Raw genomic sequence first — 7,500 nt, 5'->3', positions numbered from 1 at the left:
TTTTGGGGGACACTGTTATTACCTGTAACACATTTTTCTTATCTTATATTGCATATGCGTTTATGCAGTAGACGAGTGTATTCATATAGATATTTCTATAGGATCGCTAGGAACCGTAGTGATAGGAAAAAACCAAAAGTCATGATAGCCACCTCTGCACTCAGTAACCCCGCACCCAACAACCCAGTAGTAACCTTAGTCAGCGCTAGGTCTGCAATTGCTCCCTTTCAGGGCCGGGTCAACTGGTTCTTGCCTCAAGGCTTCGAATCTTAGATCTTGTCAGTGGATGCTCATTTAAAAGCAAAATGTATCACTGACCCATCCTTGCAATTACAGGAAACTAAAAGTTTCATTGACTTTGCTAAAGGAGGTGCAGGTTTGTACCTGAGAGGAGTCTCTTTCCAAGAGGCGGATACATGTGATGAATTTAAAATTAGATTACGAGCCATATATGGCAGTGAAGAAGCCTTGGATGTGGTTTTAGCTTTGAGTAACATCATTAATCTGGTCTCTATGACTCAACTTAACGTTGTAGAGAGGGCAGCACTAATTGCATACCGGCTGAATGAATATCGGGATAGTTTGCTTAAGTTCATTTGGGTTACGGGAAGGAACATGGCTGTGAAAGATTTTATCAGGCTCATATATTTAACCTGCTTGACGGTTATGTTGCCGGAAGCCTTGGTACGCTGTTTTGACAAGAAGCTATTGCCTGACAGTACGGAGCTAGACATATATAAACAAATAAAGAAACATATGTCTAAGTGCACAGATCTTGACCCCTTGCTTACTCAAGTTTTTGCAAAGAATGAAAGTAAACCACAGCAAGTAAATATAGTCAATAATAACGCAGCAGGGGTAACTTGTTTCAATTGTAAGCACGTGGGGCATATGACTGCAGACTGCCGAACGCGTTATTGTTCAATTCATAACAGCTCCAGTCATTCTTACGCTCGTTGCTTCTCACGTAACCAACAGCAAAATAATGCTAAAAACACACAAAACGTTGTCAATGATAAGAAGAAGAATCCTCATTACTATAAAAAGAAACAGGTAAACAGTAACTCTGCTCAAAATCAGAAACAAACAAATCGTGCTTCAGGAAATTCTGTTCCCAGGCCGTCTAACCAAAACACAGAGTCAGTCAAATTTTCTGAGTGTGCAAAGCAAACTAAATACCATCTTCACGGATGTTCGTCACTGCGGATGGCTGCAGTGGAGCAACACACAACTACACGATCCGTGGAGTAAGCACCATCATAAGGGAACGAGCTTCGCGAATTTTTCTTGGTCGAGTACCATCATCTCAGCCTTACCCCTTCCATACAATGCGAAAGTGGCCCATCAACTATCAAAACTGACTAGTATGGACCGCACTTCATGGGCTTACCATGTCAACGAGGATCTACGGTTCTACACACTGCTGGCTGTGACATGCGTGTTGGTGGTGGTTCTGGTCACCGCTAACCTATTTGCTTGCCGTAGGTTGAGGCGAACACGGATGGATCATCAACAGACCGTCATACCCGGACCAGACAATTTCCCAATAGCCCTTAAGGCATTTGACTTTAAAGCCACTTGAAATTGGCAATTTCATTTGACTGGGGGGGAATTTGTTTGGAATTGTGCTTTGTGTGAAAAGCGGTTTGAACGCTGGCTAAATGTGTAACAGGAACCTCTGTGACATTGCATTCCATATGTAAAGTATGAGAAGCTTAATTATGTTTTATCATTCAATATATCTGGTAGCGCACCTAATATAATCAATTGAAGTTCTACAATGAATCAATATGTCTGTGCGTGTACTCACTAGGAATACTATATGATATGCACACTTATCTGAATCCATTTGAATCATTATATACATATATATATATATATATATATATATATATATATATATATATATATATATATAATAATATTATATATATGTATATATATATATATATATATATATATATATATATATATATATATATACTATCTATATATCCATATATACTATATATATATATATATATATATATATATATATATATATATATATATATATATATATATATATATATATATAAAGCGAATTCCACAGAAAAATGATAGTCAGAAATCCAAGCGCTTTCGTCTTTACTCAGACATTGTCAAGGAGTTAATGAGGTACAATTGGAAAGAAAGGTCTCAGGTACAACACAAGATCAAGAATACCAGATGGTTAATTGTCAAAAGGGTAAAAATTAAAAGAGATAATCCAGGATTATCGGATATCACACGGTCCCAAACCTAAACAGATTGACCCTAACCGAAATTACAAAGTTTCTTTACAGTCCAAAACATGTAAGAACTGAATATATTAATTTTGTTGCTTATATTTATCTACAACTTTTTTCATTATGAAAGGATCAAGTTTAAATAAACCAAGACTTAAATTTAGAAAATTTCTATTATTTGACTTGGTTGAATCTTGTTTCATCAAGTTTGTTTTATTATTTTAACTGCTTTAATTGCCACTATTAATTAATGTGACTTTTTCCTCGTTGGACGAGTGGTTTACGTCCTCGCCTACCGATTCGGTAGTCATAAGTTCGATTCCCCGCTCTGTCAATATGGAATCAGAAGAATTTTTTTTCTGGTGATTGGAATTTCATATCTCGATATAATGTGGTTCGGATCCCACAATAAGCTTTAGGTCCCATTGCTAAGTAACCAATTGGTTCCTAGCCACGTAAAGATATCTAATCCTTCAGGCCAGCCCTAAGAGAGCTGTTAATCAGCTCAGTGGACTGGTTAAACTTTTCTGCGAATTTTTTTCCTTTAACAAAATTGTGACCTTTTTACCCGTGAATTTATTACCGGCCACCATTCTGTGCCTATACCCGTTCATTTTGGACCTCAAATGGGGACTTGATAAATTTAAAAACTATAGTAGAATATAAAGAATGGAAATGCTACTTGTTCATACTCTTAAGTCCTTCGTAATATTATGTTGCATTGGTGTATTCAACTTTCATCCTACCTGCCCTTTCATTGCATGTATACTTTAAAACATAAATGGGGAGAGAGAGAGAGAGAGAGAGAGAGAGAGAGAGAGAGAGAGAGAGAGAGAGAGAGAGAGCTACTTAATGATTAAAGGTTTGGAGTAGGGGTCGGTTTGCATATCTAGTATCCCCTTCCACAATTTTAGTTTTTGTCCTTTTTTTATTCCTTATCTAAAATTTAAGTTATTCATTTTTTCATTATTTAAGGTCATTTATTTTTGCAATTTATGCTTCGTAACTTTTTTCATTTTCATGGCCTGCTATCAATTTTAACCGAGGTTATTTTGTCAGCAGAGTTTTCGTTGCTATCATCGATTTTATTTAATGTTTGCGATTGAAAAGTCAAATTGCACTGAGTTTATTCGCATTCGACTGCTCGTAATCGCCATGAATTTCCCATTACAAGGGCTTTTATTTCGTTTTTACAATTTCAATTTCCCAAAAATTTATGTTCGTTTTCCGTGTTGAACCTTGGTTTTTTTTATTTTTTTTTTTTTTTTTTTTTTTTTTTTTTTTATCAGTAGAGGATACTTTTATTGTTTTGCTCGTATAAACTCTATAAATGGTTTCATTATCTTTTAACGATTAAATCCTATTACTAGAATTAATGAAACATGAATCCTACGGGATATAAATGTGTAAAATAGGTTATACGGTGGAAGACAGACTAATATTTTTCTACAATCAAGGAGCAGAAAAACAAAAAATCAGTTTTTCATCTATATGGACGCTGAAACGTCTGACCTCTTCTGGATTAGTTTCGGGTGATTCATGTATCCAAGTTGTGGTTATCCATAACCAGATCCTTAAATGCATAAATAAGTGCTTTCAACTACTAAAGATGAATCAGTCTTGGGTTCCATAAACATCGTTGCAATTGTATTACAGTCCTTTTGTCGAAGCAAGACGGTGGTTTGACTTCTCAAAATTATATTGAAGTTAGAATGATCATCTTGAGAAGTACTTCGAAGTTTACATAAAGCTTTAAGTAAATTATATAAAGTAAAATGAAATGTCAAGACTATCAACGAAGTCTGCTGTTTTATGAAACTCTTATTAATTTCGTAAATCTTATTTGTTTATTTTATAAAACTCACTTCTATGTTTAATAAAATCTCTTATCAATTTCATAAAACTCACTAATTTGCTTAATGAGACTCGGTTATTTATTTTGTAAGTCTCTATTATTTATTTCATGAAATTTTGTTTTAATCGCCTAAATATTTGTTTATCAATTTGTTTTATAAAATCCGCTTATTTATTTTATAAAACTCTTATATTTTTCATAAACAAAATATTTTTTCATAATACTCGCATATATTTTATAAAAGTCCTTATTTGTTTCATAAAACTAGCTTATTGTTTTATAAACCTGGCTTTACACATACAACTCATTTATTTACTTCATAAAACTCTCTTATTTATTTCAAACTTTGCTTATTTGCTTTAGAAATTTGCTTGTTTATCAGCCCTCATCACAAATATTTCGTTTTAGATTATCACAACTTCTCCTTAAATCATTTTACCTAATTAGACATATCGTGTGGTAATATTTTTACAAAACATTATATTTGAACTTTCAAAATGTATTTTGATTTTTTTTTATATATTTCTAATACTTCATATACTCTATTCAACCAATATTCCTGTTTCCTTTGCACCATCTTTCATTATTTTTGTCAAACTTATATTATATAGATCAATCACTTAAGTAAAAAAAAAAAAAAACTTAATTGTCCACAAGATGTCATCTTCCAACATAACTGTGATGCATTCTCTCTCTCTCTCTCTCTCTCTCTCTCTCTCTCTCTCTCTCTCTCTCTCTCTCTCTCGTAGTCAATGAGACCTTTTTACCTGCGCACTCTCATGTTGATTGTCAGAAAACTCGATACTTTTTTACTCAGCACAGCATTAAGAAAATAAATGCGATTCCTCCATTAAAAAAAAAAAAATCGTAGTACTGGAATATTCTTCAACGATGTTTACTCCAGAGAATGCATTTGCTCAAATGACAACAATGATAATACGCTGGAAGATGCTTCTTGGATAATCTCAGTGCTATCTCAGTTTTGTTGTAGCTTTTCGAGGTTCTGTTTTACATATGTAAGAAAGGTTATGCAAGAAATATTTACTTTTAGGTAGGAAGCACTGGTAACATTAAACGCCTCTGTAGCGATGCAAAGCTTCTTATATTATTTATCTTACAGTTTGTTCATATTTTCGACAGATCCTTTCAGAATTCTTCTTTGCCTAGCTTGGTCTAGTGAACTTTAATTTAATTTTAATTTTTTTTTTTTTTTTAACTGTGTTTATGCAAGAGTTTTACTCAGACTTAAATTAGGGGTCAATTGCAAATTAACCATTTGTAGAGAACTACTTGAATTACCATAATAATATTTTAGTTTTTTACGAAATATTCATATCTCATTAAATATCTTTTAATCCATATTACTACGTCTTTATAATACGTACAAATTATTCCAGCAGTTTCTGTTATTTTTCTTCTATTTGCTTTTAACATTTAACTTTCCTCTGAGGAAGACTTAGTTTGATATACATTTCAGAAATAGTAAAGTACCTTCGCAAGTACTTTACGGAGATTTTAATTGAGCACACATCGGTTATGCTGAAAACTTCACGTAATCTGGTGAATTTCCTTAGGAACAAATAAAGAATTTTTTCTCTAGTGTCTTATAAGAATTCATTCCTGTTCAAAAACTAGGACGAACATCTTTCGTCTCTTAGTAGAAATCTCATTGGAATCCCACCAACAACCAAGGAAGTTTCCCAGCAATATTATTTTTACGAAGAAATGTTCAGCGTAAATCAAACCGCTTGACATATTCACGTTCTAAACATGAAGGATTAAACCGACCGAATGACTTGACTGGTTATGACCTGCCTCAACGATTTCGCCCGTGGCCGAGGTGACTGTCTGCAGGTTAATTAATCAAATATCTCGGGAGGAACAGATTTCGATCAAAATTTTTAAAATCATTCAGCTCCGACTTTAATGTCTAATGGCCATAAATTTCTGCAAGATATCGATGGGAGTTGGACGATTTTTCACTCGAGGAAAACAATTCACTCGTTTTATGCACTTGTTTACGGAAAGGGACGTATTTTATCATTTCTGTAATAAAAAAAATAAGTGATAGTTTGAAAATTTGGACATTGCGTTCTACGAATTCTTATTTTAAAGAATTAATGCTAATCACTAGTGTTAAGTTGTTTTTTAAGGCCCTTTGCAGTTGGAGGCCATGCCACGGTTGATATTGATGATGATGATGATGATAATTATGATGCTATAATGAAGTGTGGTAGTTCTAAAAGGAAGGACATTCTCCCCTTGGTCGTTAATCAAATCTCTGCACATAGGAGACATTCCTTCATTTTCTATCCGTATCTACGAAGGTTAGATTTAAAATGAACCCAATAACAATTTAAAATCTCTGGGTTCTTTTATTAAAATTAAATGCACACAAGGTTACAAACATAAAAACACTCATAAATCAGTGCCTCTTATACTATAGTTGATTCACTTAAGGTAGATTCTTGGGTGAGCTCTATGCCTACGAGACGTTTGTTTGGCGGCCTCTGATTGGCTGATACCGGGAGGTAGGTCGTCGCTCAGTGCCATATTTTTCGTCTGCAGCTTGGAAAACTAGCAATATATTTTTTTTATTTCTTCGTTTATCTTATGTGTTGCACAATACGGGAAAGTTGTGGTCCTACCAAACGAATCGGTATTAATTGTACAACTAAATCATGATTACCTGAAATCGATAAAATAAACACCAAGGAATTACAAATAGTTAAAGTGAAGATTTTTTATCATTCATGCGATCAAGATGATAGAAAACTTGTTTTCATACAATAAATTCATCCTGAATATGCTGGTGCTTTCCGATTTTAGATGTGTGTGATGTGATAGAAGAAAATTAAGAATATGTCTTCATATCCGGCTTCTGAGACGACTTTCAGTACAACTGCTGACACTCGCTTACCTGGTACAGGGGACACGACCTGGGATTCAGATCTGATGAAGGTTTTGCTTTCGTCACTTACACTCTCTCATCTCTTTCTCTTTCTCGCCTTTTCAGTCTCATATATCGAACGATTTGTTTCGTGACCAAATTAAATAGACAATTAAAACTTCTGTGAAAAATATTAATAAATTAGGATTATTTTTCAACTATGGCTAAACATTTAACATGAAAATTTTTAATATGGAGAAAACAATCAAATAAGCATATAATATATATATATTATATAATATATATATATATATATATATATATATATATATATCACCTTCTTATCTTGTGCAAAACTTGAGATGAAAAAGGAAAATAAAAACATTGCTAGACAATAGTTTTCTAGACTGCAGACGAAAATATGAGAAACTGAGGGGGCGCCTACCTCCCTGGTACCAGGGCGAATCAGAGGCGCCAAACAAACGTCG

This window comes from Macrobrachium nipponense, chromosome 2 (genome assembly GCF_015104395.2).
Source record: "Macrobrachium nipponense isolate FS-2020 chromosome 2, ASM1510439v2, whole genome shotgun sequence".
NCBI lineage: Eukaryota > Metazoa > Arthropoda > Malacostraca > Decapoda > Palaemonidae > Macrobrachium > Macrobrachium nipponense.
Note: the sequence above shows the minus strand (reverse complement) of the source record.